The 26,337-nt window shown below is 40.7% G+C and overlaps 1 protein-coding gene across 7 annotated transcripts in view; it reads left to right on the top strand.

Annotated features, from left to right (window-relative positions):
* TIAM2 (T-cell lymphoma invasion and metastasis 2) overlaps window positions 1–26,337 on the top strand; it is a 187,213-nt gene that overhangs the window by 53,562 nt on the left and 107,314 nt on the right. For 5 of the 7 annotated variants that reach the window (XM_017822013.1, XM_017822018.1, XM_017822009.1 and 2 more), the window contains exon 3: window positions 16,067–16,157. The exons of 1 other annotated variant lie outside the window; for it this stretch is intronic. The gene's annotated coding sequence lies outside the window, so the exon portion shown is untranslated. Of the gene's footprint in view, window positions 1–16,066; window positions 16,158–23,375; window positions 23,836–26,337 lie in introns of those variants that run through there. One more of the 7 variants, XM_017822016.1, reaches the window with a different exon arrangement.

The following is a 26,337-nucleotide window of genomic DNA, read 5'->3' as shown; positions in this document are numbered from 1 at the left end:
AGCATTAGAGCAGAATAACACATGGTAACGGGATGTTATGTGAATGATGCGGGGGTTAGTTCATAGAATCATAGAAAGATGGAAATGCTTGGATTGCAAGGGGCCTTTAAAGGTCACCTGCGATGAGCACAGACATCCTCAACTAGATCAAGTTGCTCAGAGCTCTGTCCAACATGGCCTTGAATGCTTCCAGGCATGGGACATCTACCACCTCTGTGAGCAATCCAGTGTTTCAGCACCCTCATCATAAGAAATTTCTTTCTTATATCTAGTCTGAATCTATTGTCCCTTAGGTTAAAACTATTACCCCTTGTCCATCTCTACAGGACCTGCTTAAAGGTCTAATTCTTATGAGACGGGAAAGCTTTGGCGTGAGGCTTACTGCGACTTTTCTTCCATCTGACCTTTCCCCCAGCCATCACTTGGGCATTCACCACATATTAATCTTCAGTTTTCTTGTTTTCACAGCCACTGCAGGTCCCCCCACTTTGTCCGTAGCCACCGTAGATGAACCGTGATGGGACTGAACAGTTAGTACCCAATAAAGAATATTTCCAGGTGGCAAATAACCAGCTATTCCATAGCTTGTTGCCTTCTTCATCCTTTTCTCCTCTTAGGACCCAGAAGCCGTGCTGGGAGAGGGAAGCCTTTTTGGTGCTTGTTCATTCTTTCATCAGAAGCATCTGGGTTGTTTCAGGAGCTCAGCAGATTGCTGTGCTACAGCTTAGGAAATGATTGTAAGATGTCTGTGTTGGTTTATTTCCTGTGTGTCATTTCCTGTGATATTTCTACAGAATAGCCCTTTCTGTTACACAGACATAAATCACCTCTGCTATAATGTTTCCATAGAAAATGGAGCAGTGCCTTACAGACACAATGAGACTGTAGTGCTGTCTACTAATGCTATTAAATATACTTTATAGAGTGGTAGATTTCTGGAAAATCAAGAGTGAATTTCTCTGGGATTAACAAAATAAAAAATTTGTGGATATTTGTGTCTCATTTTGGGATAAGTCTATATGTATTTCTGTCTTTTGAATTCTTTTGGAACAAGTTGAATTTTTAGCTAATGTAAATATTCTCTGGCTTTTCCAGGCTATAATTTCTTTACTGTTGCCTTTGTCCTCACCAGAATATTTTTAATTTCTTCTTAAAATAATGTGAAATTAGATCAAAGTATTAGCAAATAGCACAGGATTGGCTGTATACCCAGTATCTCAAACTCAGTATTTATCCAGACTATGTATAGCCGATTGATTAAAGTGGTTTCAGGTTTTAAGCAAGTCAAGAAGCTATTTATGTGTGTTGGAATAAAAGCCATAATGTTGAACAAAGTTTTGATTATTCATAGAAGTTGGAAATGAAAAAATATTTGATTTCCAAGACTTTTGTAGAATCAGTAAAGAAAGATTTATAGTAAAATCCAGGAAGTGAAGGTTGGGTTTCCTAAATTCTTTGGACTTCATGGGGAAAAACAGAGAGAATGACAATTTTTTAAAAAAATTAATATCTTGCAAGGCCAGAAGTGATCATTTTGATCATCTGTTTTGATTTCCTGAATAAAACAGATTGTGTGACCAAAATTTTTTTTCTTTCTAAAAAAATGTTTGGTTTTAAAAAAAAGCAAACAGGCTTTAATCTTTAATAGACCACTTCATGATTACTGTATTTCTGTAATTCCCCCAGATCTTGCTTTGCTTCTGCTGCTGATGGTCCCTACTGAAGGCTTGTTCTCCTAAATGGACCAGTGACCTTGACCCACTGTGTCCCCTTCCAAGTTCTTGCAGAATGTGATGAACTAAGCACTATATGGTGCTTTACCAGCTGCTGCTTTTCTGCATGTGTTTTGACACACTATGCACCATGTGAAATCCTTTCCTACTGATTAAGTGTGCAGCCTATAGGAGAAGATGCAGCAATAGTGCTTGGGATAGCTGAGCCCCATCCACCCCTTGGCCATCATCCTGCCTGGAGAAGCCCTCTTGTCCATGCATCCATCTCTTCTCCCTGTCTTTCCCCCTGCCTTTGACTGGGGATAACGATACCACTTCAGCACAGCACTTACGGGTTTGTAATTGAAACCCTCCATTCATTATGATAGTATGCCCTGTGTGAGTGATTGAATGTATTTGGCCAGGCAGTAGCAGGTGCCATTCTGCAATAAACAGCCTGTTTTTTTTAACTAGTTATGATAGCAGAAAATTGTAATAATTTTGCTAGACAAAGTCTTGGCATCCCCAAACGCTGTGGGGATTTTACCACCATCAATGGGATCTGGGTCAACACTCACTTACTGCTGTTTTTGACTTCTTCCTCCTAATGCTGACAACTTTGAGGAAAATTTGCCCTCCTGGGACACAGATGGCAATATATTTGTGTTGCTGAGTGTTGCCTCCTGCAACAAGCAGTTGGGGATATTAACAGTTCTGGTCAGAAGCACTTCGTTAGTTAAAATGTTGTGAAATTTTAATACCGAGGTTATATAACTGAAAGGATTTGGAAACCTTAGTTATAGAGTCACTGCTTCTGTCTAGACTGTGGAAAGAAAAGAGCGAGTGTTACACTGTGAAGTGGTAGCTTAGTTTTTGGCAAGATGTAAAAAAATATGTCGTACAAAAAACTGTCTTTGTCGTGAAGATCAGTTCTTATATAAATGCACAACTGTGTTGTCAGCTTGTGGATTTTCCTTCCAAACACTTCTGCAAGGAGTGTATGGAAAATTTATACTGTGATTTTTCCCAGGATGATGTCTAAATCCAAAAAGGCTACTTTAAAGCAAATACGTTATTAAAAAGTTTCAAAACCATTAGTTTTAAGCTCCGTGTTATTTATTTGGAAATTAATTTTTTTGCCTATTTCATGTAAAAATTAATCCAGCCTGATGACACTTGCAACAATAATTTTTTGTTTCATTTTGGCACATTCAGTTACTGGAGGCTTTTAGCATTATTGTAAGGGATCATAATGTAATGTTCCTCCCATGTTACCTTTTTTGTATACGTAACGTTCCTAAAGTAGCTTGGCCTTAGCTTCCTTCTACTTAGAAAGCTTTCCTTGGCATCTATACAAAGGTTTCCTCACTGAAAATCAAGCTGATTTATTTCTTATATATTCTTGATGAGGCTGGCCAACAGCTGATCCCAAATCTCTTTATACCAGCCTGAAAGAATATTCTACGTTCCATTTTTTGTTCTCTTTTCTAAATAGGTTTGTCTTTCCTTTTTAATTTCCTCAAATTGTCTGTCTTTTTAAAAAAGTAACTGAACAAAATAATTCTGTAAAAGTTCCAATTATATTGATAAAAGAATTATTATGTTTGATCATTTTAACAAATTAATATTTTATTTTTGTTTAAAAATTGCTGATTCATACTGTTTTGTGGCTACATCTTTTTAGTTGTAATGCCATTCCTACTTCCTTCATGCATAGCTGAAAAAAATATTCTAAAAGAAAAAAAATAAAACTAACAACACAAAAATTATGATTTGCATGAGGAGAAACAATATAAATGAATTGCCATTTATTTAAGGAAACTGTTTGAGCTACTCTCAAAACTCACTACTTTTTTCCATACCTATTGCCATCATGATGTTTTATTCTGTGACTTATTTGTAGGGCATGCTTTTCAGCCAGATAGAAAAATGTGACTTCGTTTTGCTTCACAGTTGTACCACGGTGAAAAATGCAGGATGGAGCTGTTGTTTTTCTGGTAAAGATCAAGAATGTGTCACGCGTTCAGAGGAGTTTTTCACCTAAATTCAGCAACCTAACGTGCAAATGCACAGTAGGAATATTGCTAGCTGAAGTAAGGAAGATGATAGACGGATGCAGTTACAAAACCTTATGTTACTGTTTAGTTGGATGATGGGGCTTAGTTTTCCATACCCAACTTCTACAAATCAAATCTCCTGCCTTGCACTTTCGAGAAGGAGAGCTGGGCTTTCGGACCTTGTGCTGCTATAGAGGTTCCACATGAAAACACATTCAGACATTTTTGGTTAAGATAATAGAGCATTTGGAGACAGGCTGTGCGATACCGGGTGTGTCAGGGAGCAGCAGTGGTCCGGGGTGGGGTTCCTGTTGGCAGCTGCAGCTGCTGCCAGGATCTGCCTGGGTCACCAGATAGCAGCCAGGAGCCATTAGAGCATCTGCAGGAAAGGGAGCCCCCTGGTTTGCCCCTCTGATGCTGGCATCCACTGGAGCACCTATTGGAGAGGCTGGTGGGAAGATAACCCTCTCTGGAAGGTGGGGTGCCCAAATACATGATGAATTGTCTTTTGAGTGAGCTGTTCTTAATGTCCTTAGAAAGGGACTTAACTGTGGCCTTCTCCCAAGTTCAAGTCTTTGAAGTGATTGCAGAAGGGTCTGGTGCAAGGGGTGCAGACAGGGCCAGGCAGGCAGCACCTTGCTCTGCTCTCCTGTGTGACACAGTTGCAGGATGGTTTGCATCACCTCTGCAGTCCCTCTGCTCCTCTCAGCTGGTGGTTAGGACATGTTTGTACTTGTCCTCTCTATTTTCAGGGCGACAAAAACCCATCAACTTGAGTGTCACAAGTACATTTAGCCTAGGAGACTTTCTGAATGGTGGAGGCAGATAGCTAAAATAACTTTGTGTTGAAGGGGAAAATTGATATTGATTTATTGTCTGATTTCAGAGCATCAGTGTTGTCTCCATAATAAAGAGTTTATATTCACTGCTGTATTTTGTTTTCTTTAATAAACTGTTACAGTGGAAGAAAAGCTAGCTGTTCGAAGATCGCTCCAATGTAGTTCTGATGCCACGGCACAGGTGGAATAAAGAAATGTAACAGAAGTCGATGCTTCTACTAGCAGGAGTGGGCAGAGGAACGTGGAAGTCCAAGTATGTGAGTGGGAGAAAGCCCACATAAACCTGCAGGATGACAGCATGGCCATCTGTCTGTCTCGCAGGCATGGACTTGGACATCCTCAGTTCTCCCTTGTATGAGAAATTGGTAGCAGACAGTGTTACCCATATCCTAAGGGGCCAGGTCACAAAAGCTGTGTGAGTGACGCAGTGAGATAAGGGTGTGGGGAGAGCTAGGTGGGTGCTTTGGCTAGGGCTGTGTGACAGAGAAGCTCCCCTTCACCGGGATCTAACCCTGCTCCCTGCCCATCTTCCTGAGCAGCCAGCTTCAAAACAGTGCCCACAGCAGAAAGCTACTCCAGGTGAACCAAGTGGGGCATGACCTGACCTGCCGTGGTGCCTTGTGGATAACTGGATGGATTTTGGGGACTCATTATTAGGCTGTAGTCAGAGAAGGAACAGGGAGCAGAAGAGCTTACAGGGACTGGGGTAAGCAGCCTTGAGTTGAAGAAGGGATACTTCTGCGTAAGGGGAAATGGGAGTAGAGTTGTTTAGCAGATAAAATTTGTGTTGCTGATGTGAGAATAAGGGAAGATGGGAAGAGGAGAGGTGATGGAGAAGAACAGCTAGAAAAAGAATACAGGAAGCACAGGAAAGAAAATCAATATGTAGTGTAGTTTGTGTTTTTTAATTACTTGGTGAACAAAAAGGCAACTGTGAGATTTGTCTCTTAATGAGAGACAGCTCTTGTATGTAGTTTGGACAGCTCGACAGCACCCCCTCGTTGCTCAGGTTGTAACCTACCTACCTGAATTGCTACACCAGGTTATGTCCATGAAGTGTAGAAATTATTTGAATTTTCAATTAGGCTTTTCCTTACAGACAGGTAGCTTTTTTGTAGTAATGCCTGTATGTGCAAATGTTTCTTATCTTCTTGGAAAAGGAAGTAGGAGAGTTATTTCAAGGCAGACAGGATATTCCTAGCTGGTGCTCTTCTTTTTTCAATTACTGCAAGATGTGCAACTGAAGAGTAGGGGCTTATTTCCAGAAAAAGTAGCAGTTGAAAGTGTCAATGAGTATGCTATTGGGATTAAAAAAACCCAACAAACAAACCAACCAAACAAACCAAAAATCCCCCCAAACGAACCTGAAACAGCCACGTAGAATAGATTTTATTTTGTGTTTTCATAGCAAGAGCAAGAGAGGAGGCATGCATATGTTCTGTCTGCAAGATTGCTCAGAAGAGAACATCTAGTATGAGCACCCAGCTATCTCTGAAGCTTATTTAAAATGGGATGAGTTAGTCTCTAAATTGCCTGAGTCATTCCACTAACTGCAGCGTGAACTTGGAGTACTAGCTAATGTACCAAGTTTTCTCTGATTAGAGAAGATGAATCCCACCCCCTCCTTGGTTGTTAGTGGAGGTGCCCAGTGCAGAAGAGCTGTTCAGCAGGCATCCAGGCAGCACTTTGGCAAGGTTTGGATTGTGTGGCAGAGCTGCTGTCTCTGAGTAGGAGTGAATGCTGGCTCTCATGCACTGTTTAGTTGTTGCACAGATGGAGTTAAAATGGCATCTCAGGCTGACTTCTCCATCGTTGTTTATGGCTTGTGGTGGTTTCAGGAAATACTGCTGTACTAATGTTGTTGAGATTCTTGGATGGTGCCATTTCCGTCACTTTGGAAGCCATTGTTCTGGTGTGTGAAGGGCTGCAGAGCATTTGTCTGACACAGGGACAGCATACAAATGTTTGTTCTAAGATGTACTGGTTTTGTTTTTTTCCTCCTAAAAAAAAGCTTGAATTTTCTTAATATGTTTTTGCTTTGTGATCTATCACTGTGCTTCTCATAGGGATTAACCAGTAGAGTTTAATGAAAACTTTTGGTTTAACACAGGTTTTTTTTTCTTTATCCAGTTTGAAAATTTCGAAGGTATAGTCTTCCAATGAGTTGGGTTTTTTTTGCAGACCACAGCAGCTTGTCAACGTATTAGCTGAAAACATAAGTCTGCACATAGTGGCAAGAGCCTGATGATTAGAACTGATCCAGGAGGTTCATGCATTTGTGGTGGACTCAGAAGGGGAAATCTCTCCCTTTTTCATGTGCAGAAAACTCATCTAGTATTACTATGCACATCCTTCCCGCAAGTTATTCTCAGGAGTAAAACAATTATCAACATTCACAGTGATAGCAAAAATCTTCCCCTAGCATTCTTGTGAGGTTGTGAATCACACTTTTGCTGAGATGCCTCTTGATGGACTGCATGAACTATGGTAGTTAGACATATTTGGGATGAATTACAGTATGAATGTGAACACAGTGTGCGTTATAATATGAATTATCTTTGATTTGCAGAATATGTTATGTCTATTGAGCTAATGCTGCTCTTAGAGAAGGGCTTACCTACTGTGTTCAGAAGAAAGGGTCTTGTCCAGTTATGTGGCTGGCCTTGTTAGAGCTGCTTGTTAATCAAACTGTCTTAACAACCCCTCCCAGATAGATTAAGTAATATTCAGTTCAATTTGCTGTTGGAGAAGCTAAGTGTAATCAGAAGTGCAAAACAGTGGTATTGAATCTGGCGTCTGAGGGCAGGAGCTGCTTCCTGCATAGGCAGGATTTTGAGAAAGTCTTTGTTGTTTCATTTGTGTTTTCCACTTCCGTAACTGCGGTTTATCAAATAATTTAAGTCCTTTAAAGTGAAATTAATCTAAACCCAGAATTTAGGTGGTTGTTGTAGGACACTGCTGTTTTCTCGTTCGCCTGTACAGAAGTGGTTGTGTGCAAGGCAGCCTCCGCTGCCTGCCGCAGCTGCGTATTTGAGCGGGCCCGCCGGAACTGGATTATTTGGAAACTGACAAGGACATCATGAGTCTGAATAAATGCTGTGGCTTTATAGTTTACTTCTGTGAAAGACTGATCAAAGTAATAGCTTTAACTGTTGTAGTACGTGCCTGCCTCTCTCCTTACCTCATAAGATACTAGAGCAGGATTAAATGATATAGTTATGGTGCTCAGAGTCACAATATCTGGTTGGTAGGGGCTGTGAATCTCCTGCTCTTGTTTCTCACAGTCTGACTGTTTTCTACTGAAGTTCCCAAGGCATTTTTGTGCAGTGTGGAGGGAAGCCTGGGTCATCCCCAGGGTGCAGAAGTGCTGGAGGGGTAGAGGGGTGTAGAGGAGCGGTTCTGGCCACAGAGTGATCTGACAGGCTTCTCCCTCACATTTTGCCACAGTCAGGAGTTGGACATCTGCTACTGGGGCCATGTTGCTTTTCGGCCCAGCCTGGGGAGGTCTGCATTGCAGCACCAGCTTCTGATTTCCTTTCCAAAAGCCAGCTCTTACATTCGGGTATTCATATAAAAGTATCTGTGACTGTACCCGGTGTTTGGCTGGTGACCATCCTTGGCTCAGAGGTTGCTGTCTGCTGTCTGGACATGGCTTGCTTGTGTAGTTCCCTGTTCCTAGAATTGGGCTGAGCTGGCTCCTCTTTACTGGGGACCATGCTCCTCCTGCTGTGGGGCTGTTCAATTAAACTGCAGAGGAACAGAGAGGAGGAGGGGTGGGGAACAACATGAAACATTTGTTAGAGACATCTAAGTTTTGATGGAAACTGGAATTGAATGCACTTAATTAAGGGATGGACAAAAAGGTACAGTTTTATTCTTAGTAGTGTATCTTGTGATGATGCTGTCACAGACTCGTTGTGCAAGAAGTGAGCACGTAGCTGGAGGAGTTCAGCTGTGTGGTCCTGTGGGCAGCATGTGAGCACTGTGTCAGTTGTAGGGCATATGCCACCAAGGTCTTGAGGTGCAACTGATTCTATGTGCCCTTCCCTGCTGGGTCCTTGTAGGCAATGAGCAGGGTGCTGTTTCCCTGCCTTGTACCTACACAGAAGTCAGCTTCAGGCAGCGTGTTGTTCTAGCCCCACTTACGTGGAAGAACTCTGAGTCATGTTGAACTAGTTCTTCTTAATACCCTTGGATTAGGTAATGCCACCACCTTTGCTGCTCAGCACAAGGCTTGACTGGGTGGGCTGCATCCCACACCAGCCAGGGAAAATTGCAATTTCCCCCCCAGTGCGGAATGTGCTGTCTTCTTTCATATATTATTTGCACTTCACAGATATTTCTCCTGCTCCACACCATGCAAAACAATGCTATTTTGTTGTCATGCTTTCTTCTGTCTTGGTCAAATGTTTGTGTTTAAGACTTGATTAGTTAAAGCACTCAGGCAAAATTAACTGAAGTATAGCCTGCCTTTTCCAATGGCAAATCAAGTCATGAGGCAGCTTGAGTGGAACCATCTTGCTCACAAATGAAGGATCAGATTCATATTCTGGACACTGTTATTGTTTTCTTTTCTTTTAGTGCTCTTGAGTTCACCAAATGCCTTAATATGCAGAAGGCGTCATCAAAAGCTAGCCTGACAAACAGCCTGAGATGCTACTTTCAGCATTTGCTTGTTCTTAATGTCTTTTTAGTAGATCAGCTGAGTAATTTCAACAACAAGTTTCCAGAAGATTGTGGATCAGCCTTAGACACCTGTTGTATATATTTAAGGACTGTTTTCCCTCTGCTTCTCACCTGGCAGCTGGGAATGTGTTTTGCCTCTGATTAACTCTGCAATCTGGCTGTTTAAAGGAAGACATCTAACACTGGTAAGGTTACCTCTGTTATGGCTATTCAATAGCTCTCAGCAGCACTAATTGTTCTCTTATAGCATTTTGTGGTGGGTAACATTACCCATCAGCCAGATTTGCTTTAAAGCAGTGTGCTTCAGTTGCTTCCCTCCTGAGGACATCAGCGGGATGAGAACCAACACCTCCATGAGGTGGGGAGGAGGGGTATCTGCAGGATAGGCGTGAGTGGATTTTGTCCTTGCAAAGACTGTGAGAGGACTTCAGGTGAAGGCCGTGTAGCATTGTGCCTACATGCTCCCCTTCAGACTTCCTGGGATTTTCTCAGCCCATCAGGACAGTCCCCAGGCTCCTGGGTGATCAGAGAAGGCCACGTTACCTCTGATAGGAAATTGGTAGTGTGTGGCATTTAAAATAATAAAATGAGGATTGCAATGGGGCAAATCAATCTGGAAACTGTCCTGGCTATAGATGTGATCCTAGGTCTCTGTTGCCTACAAAATATACGTTGTCCTTTTCTCTCCCTTTTTTTCATGTCAAAGTAACAGACTACATTTTTGTCCCACCAATTTATTTCAACCTGTGGAAAAATGGAGATGTCTAGTTTTTTTTTTTTTCTCCCTCTAAGAATCCAGCAGAACAGAGGATTTGGTGAGACTGGTCATGAAAGTACTGAAACAAGCTGTGCGTTTACCTGCAAACATCTGCAGAGCTTTCTGGGCTTGGTCCCTGTTGCAGGCTCAATAGTTGTGGTGTCATGGATTATATATAAATAGCCCTGGACAGAGGTTTGATTAGGGGTCTGCTGCCTCAGGTCCCTGCCAGCCCCTGGGGATGCAGCTGACAGTGCTGCTTGGTCTCAGGGTGACACAGCTGTGCCCTCTGCCACCAGAGTCTCAGGGCTTTGCTCCTGGGATGAACCCTGAGAAAGGGAGAACCACCTGGGGTTGGTCAGTCAGACCCTTAAAAACTCAGGGGGTGGTCTAGGCTGTAAATTGTACTTAATAAACACTCTGCTTTACTGGTGGAACAACATGCAAGACCTTTTAAAATCTTTATTTGCAATCCCAATTATACTACAAGTCAGAGTCACCTTTTCGCTTTTATTTTCTTCTCTTTCATCCTCAGATTGTTCTTGCAAACAAAGAGGAAATAATTCTGACAATCATTTGTTGAAGGTAGCTAATAAAACAATGGAAGGATGTAGGCTGAGGCATAAATGGGATATTGTGACAGATGTAGATGATTATTAACCAGCCAATGTTTCCGCAAAGGATTCTAATCATAAACACAGCATGGAGTGAATCTGGGTGTATTAATAGCAAAGGTTTTATGGAAATTCTGAATGTGGGCTTTTTCTTTAACATTCTATTTCCTGCTTTAATTGATAGAGTGTGAAGCTTTCATAGAAATAATTTAGAAAACATTATTTTGCATCTCTGACATTAAGTACATGGTACAGACCAGGAACAACATGTTGTGGAAGGATTTCTTGAAAAGGACAATTACAGTGGTGCTTTTTTAGAGATGTGACTAGTGACAAATGCTAAACTTGGTGATATAAGAAAGCCAAGTGGCTGTGGTAGAGGAGTATCTATTTGTGTCTATATGTGACTTTGAAAGAAAAGAGGAAGATATTATCAGAGAGAGATCATTATGCTGCAAAACTTGTGGACTATGCTTCCAATTTATCCCTGGCTTTCTGTCAAATGTCCTCTTACTCACTTTCAGTCTCATATTGTCCTGTGTTATGTTTTGGGAAATAAAATGCTAAGTTTGTACTGTAATCACTGGATCAGGGTTGAAATACTCTAAATGTGCACCTTTCTTTCTCGGGATCTGCTACAGCTTTGGCCTATCACTCTCCTTTTCTGAATTGCTAAGGGGAAAATAAAAAGGTTAAACAGAAATTACCCAAACAGAGCAATGAAAACTCTATTAAACATCTTATATCTCAGCTCTGCAAATATTGAGTCCTGATACCATTTCCAAGCATCAACAGTTTGTTTGTCTTATAGCAGCTGATGTTTTTGAAGTGTAGAGTGGTTTCTTTCAGTAGGGTAGAAAATGCTGAGGAAAGGAAATATCATTATACTATTATAATACATTAAAAAGACAGTATGATTCTCAATGCATGTGTTGTTTTTATAATAATTTGTATTCTGCCAGTATCAGCCAATATATTTCAGACATTTTGTGACAGGAAGGGACCCACTTTAGAATTTGAAAATAAGGGAAAATAGCAGAAGTTTAATCAAAAGATGTGGACAGGAACCAGTTTCTCCACTGGTCATCCCCAGCACTCCAGGAACATGGTATAAACTGTAAAGCGAAAGTTGACCAGCGGTATCGAACTCACAGCTGCTCCTCTTGCTGCTAAGTTTGTTTTCTGCAGGAACGCTGATGAGTCCACAGTAAAGTATGGTAGTTACTATGTAGGGTCTCTCAGCTTCAGAGCTTGTTTTTAATTTCTTCTTTCCCTCCCCCCCCTACAAAGTTGTTGCTCTGCTAAAAAAATTTAAATTAAGCAGTCTGTGCCAAGTGAAATCATTCAATTATTGGCACTTTTGGTCTTTCCTTTGAATAAACAGAGCCTTCCTGACAGCAGGGCAGTTCCTCAGGAATTCCTTTATGGTGAATTAGACAGGACAGTGATGAATAACTGGGAGCAAAGGAGAGTCTGAGCAGCGAACCAAATTAATTACCGAAGTCCTCAACTAACTACTTTAGGGAAATTTTGGATGGGACCGATATCCTCTAAGGCATAGGTGGAGACTAATCTCACCCCAGGGACCTGCTCTTGTTAATGTTCTGTGCTGTTATCTGCTATGCCTGTGCACAGCTTAGGAGGGTCAGAGTTGCATAATGAATTAAGGGTTTGCAAGAAAGACCAGGAGCTGGTGTCTTTGTACAGTCATGCTCATGGACCCTTGGTGCACGTGGGATGGTGGTGATAGGACGACATTACTGTGACACACCATGCAGCTCCATGTCACCATCCATCTACCTCTTCACCCTCTCCTTCCATGTGAATGTGCTCCTGCCAGGCAGCTGGTCTTGCTGCTGGTTTGACATGACGGCCTTCCCTCTTGGCACATTTGCAATGGTTCCAGCAGGTTCCAGCTTTGACACACAGCCATTCCCCATCCAGGTGCTCAAGGGGTCCAGGAGCTGGAGACTCCAGTCCAGCCTGCCCATACCCTCACTTACTCCTGTGCCCCAGTGCAGAGTATGCGCCTACCAGAGGAGCACAGCAACACTATTTCACCATCCTGCTGTGCTTTGGCGGGAGGTTAAAGCTGCTGTAAAGAAATGTAGAAAGACCCTTTACCAATATTTTCTGTCAGCAGCAAAATTGTAACCTGGCATATCTTGTTATAGGAGAGAACAAAGCATCATAGCACGGACTGTTTTTAAGTGCACTTTATTTGATAACAGCCTAAGATGCTCTCTACCATCTTGAGAGACTTGTCATTCTCAGCAGTCCTTTCTTTTATTTTTTCCTTTAACTCATTCTGGCTACTGAGGCTACCGCTGTAGCAGCAGAGCATCAAACCAGTCTGTGGGAGTGTAGAGCATGATCTTCCCCCAGTGTATCCCATACAAAAACTAGCAGTGCTGTCTGATCACTAACTTGAAAGGCTAAGGTGAATCGAAGGTTGTTTATTACACGTGGGGTTTTTTTCTTCCACTGTCCTTTCATCTCTTCTGAATGATCTTCTCAAGATATACTTAAAGAATGACCCATTGTTATCCATCTGGTTGTGTTTGAAGAGGCCCTGCATTTAATATTGAGCGCTGCTCCCTGGTGAATACATGAAGATAGAGTGAGGAAATGGGATGTGGGACTCAGAATGAGAGCAGGAGGGAGTGATGATTTCAGCCATTCCTGTTTGCACTGCCAGCTTACTGTGCTGCTAAAAAGCTACTTCAGCACTGTCTGGTATTTTCAGAGTTAAGTTGATAATGAAATATGCAACTTCTCTTGGAAACTATATAGACTTACTCTGAAATAAGCTTTGAAATGGATTTGGAAGCATCCCCACTGTTGCTTTCCAAAGAGCATAGACTTGGATGGATACATCTTAGTTTCTCCCTACTAGAGCAGAGCATGGAAGTGGCAGTGGTCAGGCTGGGGAGGTTTCCAGGCAGTGGAAGCAGCCCCTTGTTCCTTACCTTTCCTCTGAAAGAAAAAAATTCAAAGGGTACCAAGCTTCGAGGGTAACTTGAGCTCACAAGCTTTAATCAAATCTGCACCTCAGAGGCCCTATATAGTACAGAAATTCAGTGCCTGCTGGTGAATAATTCTGGGGTTTGATTATTTATTTATTTTTCAGATTTTTTATTTTATTTTAAATGGAGTGTTCTGAGGGAAAGAGGAGGAACAGCAGGTGGAAGATACACATGACAGCAGTTTCTCTGTTCCAAAGTTCACTGGTAGCAGACTGGGATGTACCATTTGGATTTGCTCTTGATTTTTAGCTTTTTGCAGTGGCAAGTCTCAATTTATCCAGCAAATTTCTGAAAGAGTAAATTTTTTCTTGGAGGAAAGAGAAAGGGAAGAGTTGAAAGAAGCTGTATTTCATTATCTTGGATATATTGGACAGAAGTGAGTTGTGACACTGGCCTCACCTGCTTCTGGGATTAAGTTCTCAGAAATATTCTCTGGGACAATATGCTCCCCTCCAGTAAATATTTAACTAGCTGCATCTTCATCAGAATTAAACGAAGAACTATCCTGCTGTAGATGGAACACACTTATTTTGGAATCTGTGCTTGTTGTTCATTTAGATTGTGCAGAAATGGTAGATAATGTGTGGAGAGATGGCAAAAGGGGAAAGGCTGAGTGGGAAATAAAGTTCATAGACTGTCCAAATCCATTTTTTTTTCTTGTCATGCAGAAAGTCAGCCTGATGTAGATTTGCAGGTTGCCTGGTACAGAGGTCACACACGGAATAGTTTGTCACATGCTAAATTTTCTATTCAGTTTTTTGCTTCTTAGCACTATTTGTTGGAGAAGTTTATGGACAGAGCATGGGAAGCTTGGCTGGGCTCTGGCCAAGGAGTTGCAGCTGGTCTCCTAATTAAAGAAAAAGAAGATGATATACAGGCCTGTGGGGATCTGTTAGACACAGATTTATTGGGCAGGATGGAGAGGAACTTAAAGCTATTGCCTCCTCTCAGTCACCCACACCCCATGTGCACGAGCTCTGAGTTTCCTGATACTTTTGCAGCCTTGCAAAAATCATCTGGAGCACCCTTATCATTTCCATTCTCCCTGGTTCCTGCCCAGTTTGCAGCTCGTCCAAGTTCCACTTAATGGCTGCATAATGCAGAAATAACATGTAAGATAAATTTATGCATATCAAAGTAAGGGATTCTGCAGGCGTGGACTTGTTAAGTGATAGTCCAATTACCTCTGCTGTCTCCTGGTCCTCCTCAGACATCAGTAAGGAAAACCACATCAAGATTACCATTGTTGAGAACAAGAAGAACCCGTGTGTGCTGGCTGCTGCAGCAGCAAGTTGGAATAGTTAGAAAGAAAAAAAAAACAAACAGAACAAAACAACAAAAAACCCACAATCAAATGTTTTTCAAAAGTGAAATTTGTTGATTTATACTGACTTCTGCAATGTTTGGGACATTGCTTGGAGAGGATGAGGAAGAGGGACCAGTTCATTCTGGTAGATTCTGCACTCTTCTCTTGAAGGATTTTCATGCAACTTCCCAATTGGGGGGGAAAAAAAGGGGGGGAGAAGAACCTTACAAACAAAGTTGACAAAAACCTGCTTATCATTACTTTGTGCAGTTCTAGGCTTTAGCTAATGTCCCTTGGACTTCTCATTGCCTTTGCTCTCCCTGCATAATCCAGCCTTTTCACGGAGACTCAGGCAGAGGTACACAGAGAGGGCACAGGTTTTGTACCAGTTACCTAATAATCTTGCAACTCTGGGCACACAGTTTCTCCCAGGCTAATCTGAAGAAAATTCAAAGGCGGAAGTGAAATCCTGGCTTTGCAGGAAGTGACCTCATGCTAATTTTGGTCTAGCTGGGATTTCACCTTTAGGAATATAAAAGAAAATAAAAAAAATCAAGCACTAGTTCAAGGTACAGGACATCAGTAGGATAAAGATGTGTTAAAAGTTAAACTTGTGCTTGAAATGCTTTTCTGAGATTTTTCACAAATAGAAACCTGAGTGCTCCAGTTGTGTACTCTGGCTGCAGTATTCTGCAGTGTATGCACCACCCTAACACATGTTTTTCAAAGCTGGGAGAACTATTGCACATTGTGTCATTTTTTATTTCATGACACTGTTGATGCAAACCAGGACAGGATGCTGTCTGGGATCACAATATATCACTTATTTCTATTTTTTTTTTGTCTCTTCTCCTTGCTTGCTGGAAGGAAAAAAGCATTAAAGCAAAAAAGGAAGAACATACTTTGAAATACAAGTGGATAAATGCTTCCCTTTTGTAAGAAAGTGTACACACTTTCTTTAGTCTTCTGTATAATGTAACTCTTGAAGAAAAAAAATCGGAAGTAGTGTTAAAAATTGTTTTATAGCTACTGTTTCCTTTTTGACTTTGCTGCCTGACTGTGATTACAGGAGAAGCTGATCAAGAGATCTCAAGAGTTGCGGCTTCCTGGGATTGTCTGTCAGAGGAATGAAGAGCGAAAGAATAACTTTCCATCGTGAAGTATGTGCCAGTATATTTTCAAGTGTCCTTAAAAGACTTTTCCTTGGACATAATCAAGTGGATTCAAGGACCCAAGAGGGCAGACCAACAAACAGATATCAGTCCTTAAGCGGTCTGTTTTTTTTTTTAAATTAAAGTCAGCAGTTGATCTCAGTAACATTTCCTGTGTGAAATACTGGCATGCCTTTTGGTGCTGGTTTGCAATTTGGATTGTTTACATTAGGAAGCAGAGTGACCTTTAGAATTAAGTATTTCTTTGAGGAAACATTGTTCCTTTATGGTGAATATATAAAGTCCTCCCTTCAGCAAGCAGCTGGAATCCAGCAGCAGGAGGCAGTAGGATTGATCTTCTGCTTTTCCTTAACACCCCAATCTGCTTTTCAACTATCACTGTACTGAAACAGCACTGCCTTGATTTATCTCAGGGCCAGGACAAAAGCATTTCCCTCAATGACCTTGAATTTCTTCAGACTCCATCTGCTGGTTTGATGTTTCAGGCTTGATGAGCCTGAAACATTGTCTTCCCAGCAAATGCAGAGCCCAGCTGCTGACTGGCCTTGCTTACAGTCTCTATTTGCAGACCTTGCAGCTCAAATGCTTTGCTCCAAAAGCTATACATGGATGAAGGGCAATTATGCTCAGCAATTTTGGTTAATTTTTACTTGGAATAATGATATTTTTATTTCCTTAGTTCTGGCAGGTTCATTGTTGTGTAAATGCTGGTGTACATGCTTCACTGTAAATGGAATTGGTACCTAGGGTTTTAAGATGGAGCCCTTGAATGTTCTTTTCTCTGCTGCTGTGGTATCTCATCTGTAGTTGAGTAGTTAGCTTCATTGTGAAAATTTTTTTCATCTAGAAAGTTAATTTGCGAGTAACAGTGCCACAAATTGATTACATCCCTTGCTGTATGAAAAGATATAAAGGGACTGTACCCTGCCCTTGGGGGGCTTGTGTGCAGTCTTTCCTTCTCTTTTCAAAATTGGGTTTATTCTGGTCTGGAGCAATGACAAAAATAAGTGTTAGTCTTAAGGTGGATACAAGATTGTTCAGAGTTAAATGGCATTGCATATAACTGCTTTGTGAGAGGAACAGCCTTGGAAAAGGAGAGTTTTGGAGTTGCCTCCTCATGCCATGCCCGTGCAAAGAGGCCCTCATCTGAGTGCAGCTATTGTATGAGCACGAAGCAGTAAATGGCATTTGGTCTGATTCCTATTATGCATTCTCATTACCTTCATGTGTGGCCTGGGAGGGAAGTGGGAAGGGAGGGCAAAGGAAACAAACCCACTTACCTCCCTGGTGGTAAACCAGAGTTTTAAATGTGAACTGGTTTAGGATAGGACAAAAACAGACCAGTGTCTGGTGTGTCTGACTGCAGGCTTTTTCTGTGTCCAAAATCCTGTACATTTGTGGAAACTGGGCTTCATCAACATGGGAGGGTTTAGAGTGATTTGTGCTGCCATGCTAAGGGTCACTTATGTATGGTAGTAGTGAGTGTGTTAAGCTAAGTTTGTACTGGGTACAAATTATCCTCCTAGAGCTGGGCTGTTTCTCCATGGTTAGTTACCATGCAAAATTTTGTTTTGCAACTGAGAAGCAGTCATCATAGTTGTCTTTTTCTTTTTTCTTATATCAGTAAGTTACATTATAAGGAATCATTCCTATTTAAACATTTGACCTAATTTTAGCAAATTGTTATTTGGCACTTTTGTGTATACGTTTACATCTGACGTTTTCATGGCTTCCTAATCTGTTAGTTGAGTCAAGTTCTGTGTTTTTGTGTTTTTTTTTTTTTTTTTGAGATTTGAGTTATATATAAAATGGATAAACGATATATTCATTTTATTTTGTTGGCCAGAATGCCTTTAATGTGGTGGCTAAAAGAGGGGAACAGAGAAAGTTTAAAAAAATTTGTAGTTATTTAACTGAGCTGGCAGAAGTTAGTTCAAAAGATACGTGGAAGTGTGGTTCTGTTACCCTCCTTCCTAGCCCCTTCCACACCACCTAATCAGGCTGCTGCCAGTGGGGAGAGAAGCTAGAAATCTGCAGAGCCCTAGCCTTCCAGTCCCACTATACATAGACACTAGGAGAAGTCCTAGCCTCCAGCCCCTTATGAAAAGAGAAATTATAAGTATGGAGACAACTAAATGATACCTGGAAGCCACATGATGTTGGCCAAAGAGGAATTTATTGTGGAAGAAAAGGAGCAAGTGATGAGTGATGAATATTTGATGAGTATTTGAGGACAGAGCTGACTAAAAAGGTTAAAATTTGCTAGGCAGAAGATGTTTTTAAAGTAAATAAAAAGGAGGTACACTAAGATATGTGGTCTGAACACCAGAGGTGTTGTTTTTTGGATTTTTTAGTAATATAATCTTGGCAAAATTGTCTTAAGTGCTCTGGAGTCCCCCTGCCCCACACTCTACAGATGTTTGTTGAAAACTTAATGAACACTGAGCAGTCCATGAATTTTGTCCAGGTCTTGACAACAATTTTATGGACTGATTAATGACCTGTGTTACTGTAGATGCAGGTTTCCTCTTCCATCTGCTGATGGTGTAAGTAAAACTTGCAGATATGGCTTTTGCAAAACAAACAAATGAACAAACCAAAACAAAAAACAAACTACCCCCAAACCCAGGGATACCTTCTCTTAAGGAACAGCTTCAGAAGGGAAAGCAAAATGGAGAACTTTCCTCCCAAAAGCTGAAGAAGGAAGAATATGTAAGTTATAGGATCTATAGGGTAATGTCTTGTGGCCCTTAAGAGCTACTTTTCTTGAGTGCTTAAAGCAGAAAAAAGCAGAGTAGATGCCTCCCAGTGAACCAGCAGAGGAAGGAGAACTGTGCTACTTATTTTAACTCTTGGTTAGGCAAATAGGATTAGCTATGGGGGGTTAAAATGATCAGATCTGAATTTTACTTTAATGTAAGTAGGACCATATGTCTTTGGGGAACCCCATCTGGTTTCAGGCATTTTTAGTGGGAAAATGAGACAATTTCGATACTTTTGTCATCTGTTGTGGGATTTTCTGGGATGAGTTGGGGGTTGCCACAATTTCAATTTGTTCAGTTCATGAAGATCATGCTGAATTATTATTCTGTGAGTGAAATGTTTTGGTTTTGTTTTCCCACTTGTCAGCTTTACACTGTCTTTTCTAAGAGGACAGAGTCAGCTTGAAAATAGTGTTCTAGCAAAGACAAAGGAGACCTATTAGTCCATCTCTTCACTTAGCCTTCATTGTCTTCAGAAAAATCTGGTGTGACCATCTTTTTGGAAGGAAATAGGTGTGGTGGTGGTAAATAATGTAGCCAACTTACATGAAATCTTCCATGTGTTCTTGAAACACATTTCTCAGCTCCCCTGTGTTCCAGGGTTGCTTCATCTAATATACAGAGAAAGTGGAGAAACAGATGAAACTCTATGAAATAGCTGAATGAAACTCAGCAAAACAGCTTGGTTGTCCTTTTCTCCAGCGTTTCCTTTGCTTCAGAATAATTGCATAGATTTAATTGAAGTTACTCCTGATGTAAAGATGACAATCTGGCATTGTTATGGTTGTCTGTCCTACAGGTGGACTTGTAGATTTTAACAGCCAATTTGCTTTAAAATACAACAAAAGTGATTTTAGTTTTTTTAAGAATAACATAATATTCATTTAAAATGAAAATCTTACATATGACCTCATGGTTTAGACTTAGCAAACATGAATTCTTGAACTTTGCATTTAGTTTTTCTGAGAATAAGTTTATCTTTTTGCTGTCTTAACCCTCAGTTCTGCTGTTGACCTGAAGCCTGCAGGATAAAGTTACTGTTTCATCTCTCACCTCGTTTGGATCCTAAATGGCTACATCACCTCATAGAGTACAAAATAGCCATATGAAACACAAAAAACAATACTGAGAGAAGCTTGTATTATAAGGGAAAGTGAAAGGACCTGGTGCTTCTAGTCCCCAGGGATGGGAGAGGAAAAAGCAATACAATGGCTGAGCGGTACAAGCCAAGCACAGGAAGAAAGTTGCTGTTTATTGGCTTCTGAAGAGTACCTACATAAAGCTTGGTGTAGTATGAAAAATGCAATAATACAGAAAGAAAGGAAAAATTAATAGTTCTAAATACAAATCTGTGCATAGCAGAAAAGCCACACAGTGCTTTTCTCCAGGGAAATTGCATTTCCTGGTTAGTAAATGGTACTTTTGGGGTCATCAGAAATTCTGTTTCACAGAGTAATGACACAGTGTGTGTTTCTTAGTCCATGTTGTACACTTGCCAGAAATGCCATCCTCTGAGTATGTGCTCTGAACTCAGGTTTTTATTTAACACAGTATTTTCAAAAGACTACTCTCCCTGATGATCATACTTGAGACAAGCTTGATTATAACTTTTTCTTATTTTCTCAACCAATAAGAATAAATGACAGCGGCATGGCCAGATCTGCTGTTTCCACTCCATTCTTGAACAAAAACTGATTAAAACAGGGAACATCTTTCACGATCCTTTTCTCTTGTGCATTCATTTATGCTAATACGAAGCAGGGGAACAGTGCTACATACTATGACAGGTTAAATTTGATGCTCAGCCTGCACTTGCAGAATAAGAGATAGTCTTCTGTAGACAGTACTTCAAAGGGAGATGGATTTCTTCAGAGGAAAAAGTTTGATCTGTAATTCTGTCCTTAGCAAATACACATGCATCCATTTGTGTTTGTTCATAACTTCTTGTATTTCAGAGCCAAGGAGAGAAAGATATTTTGCCTGTTACTGCCGAAGAATGAGCTACATGTAAATAGAGTAGCTGCTTTCTTTCATCCATCATCTATAATGGCCATACAGAAACCTGTAGAAAGCAGACATGAAAAAGGGCACCAGATGTTGGTAAGCCAGCGAGCTACATGTACTAGCTTTGGTTCGCAGTAACAATAGGCTTTTCTCCATATCAAGGCAGAGGGGCTTTGGCCTGGAGGGGAGCTTTGCAGCACAGCTCTTGGCCAGAAGGCTCTAGTCAGACTCCTGCTGTGGGGCTTACTGGCATCTCCATTTTCCCATAGGCCTGTGGCTAGCAAATGGTCATAGGCATTTGGCTTAAGGGCTTCTCAGCCTCTGCTGCCAGAAAGTGTGAAGATGAGTTTCTGGTTCCCTTTCTTTGCTTGCAGGTTTCTGTGAATACTTCTGAACCTCACCTCTTCTGCAGTAACAGTTTTTTTAAGCAATAGTAGCAAAAAAAAACCCACAAAAAACCCCCAACAAAAAAAACCCCAGAACACCAGACAAGCAGTCCTCCTGCTTCCCTCTATCTCTAAACTCTGGTGAGGCCATACCTGGAATACTGTGTCCACATTTAGGCTCCTCAGTACAAAAGAGAGATAGAGGTACTGGGGAGAGTCTGATGAAGGGCCACAAAGATGATGAAGGGACTGGAACACGTCTTGGATGAGGAAAAGCTGAGAGCTGGGATGGTTCAGTCTGGAGAAGAGAAGACTTAGGGAGATCTCCTTAATGTGTAGAAATACCTGAAGGGAAGATGCAAAGAAGATGGAGTCAGACTCTTTTCAGTGGTGCCTGGTGTCAGGACCAGAGGCAATGGGCACAAACAGAAGCCACAGGAGGTTCCCTCTGAAAATCCAGAAGAACTTTTTTTTACAGTGAGGTATGACCATTGATTAATTGACTGTTCTCATTTACTAGTAATGTAATTGCTCATAGTTTAAATCATTTATTTGCGTGCACCTTGGCAAAGTAACAAGGGACAAACTCAAAAATGTTTGCAATTCTACAAGGGTCACTGCTGAGTTTTCACTTTTGTTCATGTTGAGGTGTTAAGCTTTTTTGCTGTAACAGCTACAAACTTTATAACTGAAACTGACCTAGTTTATTAAAAGCACTGTACTGTTGCCACACTATTGTAGTTTTGCTCAGTTCTTCAAATGCTGGTGGCCCTAACAAGTGTCCCCACTAGAGAAGGCTTGTTGCCTGTCAGGGACATTGAGCAGTGACAGTTTATCTTAACATCGTAAATACAGACCACCGCATGGAAAATGAGGTGCTCTACATGTGTTTCTCTGTGTGTGTGTTCATTTATCAGTTTCATAGTTATCATCCATAGTAGTTTGTTGTTGAAAAATGGTAAGTTGCCAGAAAATGTTGCAGATTTTTATATGGACTTCCCCCCCCCAAATCTCACATTTCAAGAAAAGAATTTTATCAAACACGTGATTTTTGAAACTTTTTCAACTACCCCCACTCACTAAAAGTAGCAATTTGACCAGATTAAAATATTACACTGGAATCACTTCGAAAATGTAGAGCTGAACTGCAAACTAGACTGTAGATTTGATTTATTCCAGACTCAAAACCTTGAGATCCAGACATTCCTAGTTTTTGAATATTATTCAAAATCTAAGTCCAGACATGAATCTTGCATTGGAAGGTTGACCAATTTATATACATCTCTGGAGGATATTTAACAAGGTTTGATTGGACCTGGAAGGTAATGACTACTTAATATTTTTGATGAGTAGTGATGAGTAGATGAGGAGTTAAGGATTTCCTGGGGGTGGTCCTGAGGTCATCTTGCATTTCACAAACACAGCCTGCAAGAAGACGTTGCAGAGTGTCTCATATTGCAAAACTGATAAACTCAGTATATAGTGAGTGTCTCGGGTGAACAGAGTATTCTTTTTCTGTATTTAGCAGAGTTAAACATAACGATAGTTTGCTTAATGTAAAATTTTCTTGATTTTATTTTTTATTTATTTTTTCTGCAAATTTGAGATAATAAAGATGCAATAATCTGAATTTAAGCTTGTCTTAATATGTTGTCTCAGTGTACCTTGCCAGCCTACCATAAAGTCAAGAATAAAATACCTAAAGTTAGGCATATTCTAAGGACCATTCTGAAATGAAAAGCAGTGCCTTCATCCTCTGGGTACTTTCACTGCTTTTGACCTGATCCAAAGCCCCAGAGAATTCAGCAGTTGGCTTGGTTTGGGCTCTGTCTGGGCAATGTGATTATGTCAGCAATAATATTTCAGGGAGCTGAAAAAGCAGCTTGATAAGGAGGGAGAGAGCAGGCAGGACTCAGAAATCACTGCCATAGAGCAGACTGTTCACACAGGCATGAGTGTTGTTTAGGGAGCAATGAGCACTTCAGAAAAATGGATCTGCTGCAGCAAGTTGCTTAGGGATACTGAAGTCAAAGAGCATCCAAACATTGCTCTGTGAGTTGCCTTTACTGCAAATAGAGTTAATGTTTTGTTATATTTGGAAAAATGCTACAGAATTCCCCCTTGGGCCTCATGGAAAAACTAAACCAACAGGAACATTAGTTGTAACCCCCTTCTCAGATGCCGGGAAAGAGGAAAGAGTTCTCTGCCATAACGTAACAAGATGTCCTGTTGAGGTCAAGAACATTTTTTACTTCCGTGATGTCTCTACCTCAGACAAGGAGAAAGGAACTTAAATTAATTAGAGAAAATAGAAAACACAAAATGCTGATGCTCTGCTTGTTAATTCACCTAAAACTGGGATACACATGGAGAAAGGCTTGTGTCTTTCCTGCAGGCTTCACAGTTGCAGGGAAAAGGCCCCTGCTCTGTGCTTGGAAGATGGATGAAAATAGGGTGACTGTGCCTGGCTGACTTCACTCTCAGGAATGCAAAAGGGACTGGGCTAGGACCAAGGTATGCAGAATTTTACAATGACCCAGACATTATGAACTTCTGCACATGGGGGTATTAAGGATTACATCCTTAAGTGGCTTAGCTTTGAAGGCAGTAAGTATGGGCAAAGAGGGCCCCAGAAAACCCTGGTCCCTGATTCTTTTGTCCCTGAGCTGGGAATTAAGTCCGGCTCTGCTGACCACCACGCAGCTCAGACTGGAAGTGGGAAAGGATGCCCAGTACACAGCAAGGGAAAGAGGAAATCCCTGGCCACATGACTTTGTGCAGATGGTCTTAGGCTTCTCGCATAATCCTATGCTTTTGTTTCTTGGGAGAGACCCCACCTCTCCTTTGCCTGAGCGTAAGCATGTGTAGGAGGCTCAGTGGGGGAATCTTGCTGATTTAATCATTCCTTACATGTTGTTTGCCTGTGTATGGGACAATTGAGACTGTAACAATCCATCTTGCACGCTCTCAAATAGGAAAATGCTACGTATGATCTAAGCTGCATACTGAAATGTGGTTATTGGAAATTAATTTTATGGCTGAATAGGCCAGCATCATGTTGCCTCTTTGCTTTTTTGGGGCTTTTAGTTATTTAATTACAATGTCATGCCGGCAAAATATTTTATGATTTTTCATTTAGCTCGCTGACTTAATCTTCTGCTTCTGGAAACGTTTACACGCAGATGACAAAATAAAGATTTTGTAAGTAAACTGGTGGCTTACTTTTTGATCATGTTAACTGAAAGACTTATCCTTGTGACATCTTTTTAAAGAATAAGAAAGAAATTTTCTGAACTCCTATTATATGCGTTAAGGTAATTAATTTTGCAGTTTCTTATTCATATTGTGGTTGCTGAGACACAGAAGTAATAATATTAATTTGGAAGTGTTCTCCTTCCATTTGTCCTTCCATCAAATTGGCAATTCCTGATTGTTGTGTTCCGTATGGTACTCTACCAAATATTTACATGTCTTCCCTTATAGCCTTTGAATGTATTTGTAAATCTCTTTCTTTGCACACATGGTCTGTGTTTTGGTGAAAGAGGTCTATTGAAGGCATTCTTAATTACTGCAGTAACATTCCTTCCAAAATTTACGTGAGAAGCTCTGTTCAGATCTTAGGGTTTTGAAGAGATTCCAGATTTTAGAGATCACCTAATGCTGTGAAGAAAATAAGACAGTCCTGTTGATTGTAAGACTGCTGCACTTTTTCCCACAATGAGGAAGGCTAGTATTAGGTGAGATAATTACTCCTGCAGAGCATGTTTGGTTGCTGTTAAGCGACTGAAAAATAATCCATCATAAGTAAAGCTGCTGTTACTAGCAGCATTTGCCTTCATTTCTATGTGTATAAGAAATGGGAACATGTTTGAACGATCTGGCTCTTTAGGTATGAGTGTCTTTTGCCTGTAACTTCTGTGCTGTGCTACAGTAGTTTGTTTATACCTGTCATCTATCATATGGCAGATGAGAAGGAAAAAATCAATAAATAACTATTTTACCTCCCACTAACTTACCATATGTTGAGATGCTTACTGTTGCTCACTTAGCACTCAGGCTTCAAACTGTGTGTTTCGACTTTCTCTTTAATGTAATTTACTTCTCTACTTAGTTTGGTAGGTGTAGTTCTCATCAGCAAGACATATCCTCTTTGTTCAAACTGAGGTTTTTTAAAAAATGTGGAGATGATGTATCGTGGTGCTTATATTTGTGGAACCTGGCGCCCTCCATCTTTTGTTGTATGGTGGGGATAATAGAAACCTCTTACCTACTTAACTCATGTGATTAAAATGGGACACATTGTGATGTTCTCCTCAATTAGCATGATCGGCTCCCGGGGAGCTGATTGGGGTGGTTCACATTTTCCTCTCTAACGAGTAGAAAGAGTCTTTTGAGAATTGCTAAATAATTCAGACCATTAGGAACCTGTCAACTTAAACAATGCCCCTTCTGACCAGAAAAATGGTTGTGAGCGGTTGGACACCCTGGCAGATGTTGAACTTGTTCTCATTGTTCACTCTGCTTCAGGCAAATAGCTTTGCAGCAGCTTGCAGTATTTCTGCATCACTCTGTTTAGGCGGTGCGTGCTGGTGTAAGCAACACATGTTGGACAGACTTCATCTAGCTTTTATACCCCAGTATTTCTTTTAGTTAATTTAATGATACTGTAATAAGCTGCTAATATTGCCATTTACCACTTTTAGTACATTTGCCAGCCAGATCTAATGAAAAGCCACAATCAAGACTTAAAAAAAAAAAAAAGCAAACAACCTCCCCTCCCCAAATTTGACTTTTTTAATATTCCTTTTGTTGTGTTAATTTCTTATTTTTCATTTTGAAGTGCTTCTCTACAAAAAGAATGATTAGAGGTATTGTCAAGCAGAATTTTCTATGTACTCATCTAACCCTAGGATCTGAAACTTCTTGGAAAACATTAATGTCTTGAAAAATCCTATAAAATCATATGCATATGCAGGACTACTTTAGTTAAAATTCATTATGCAACAAGAGTTATTT

Source organism: Lepidothrix coronata, unplaced genomic scaffold (genome assembly GCF_001604755.1).
Source record: "Lepidothrix coronata isolate B3197 unplaced genomic scaffold, Lepidothrix_coronata-1.0 Scaffold94, whole genome shotgun sequence".
NCBI classification, from domain to species: Eukaryota; Metazoa; Chordata; class Aves; order Passeriformes; family Pipridae; genus Lepidothrix; species Lepidothrix coronata.
This window is presented reverse-complemented; position numbering and strand designations above follow the sequence as displayed.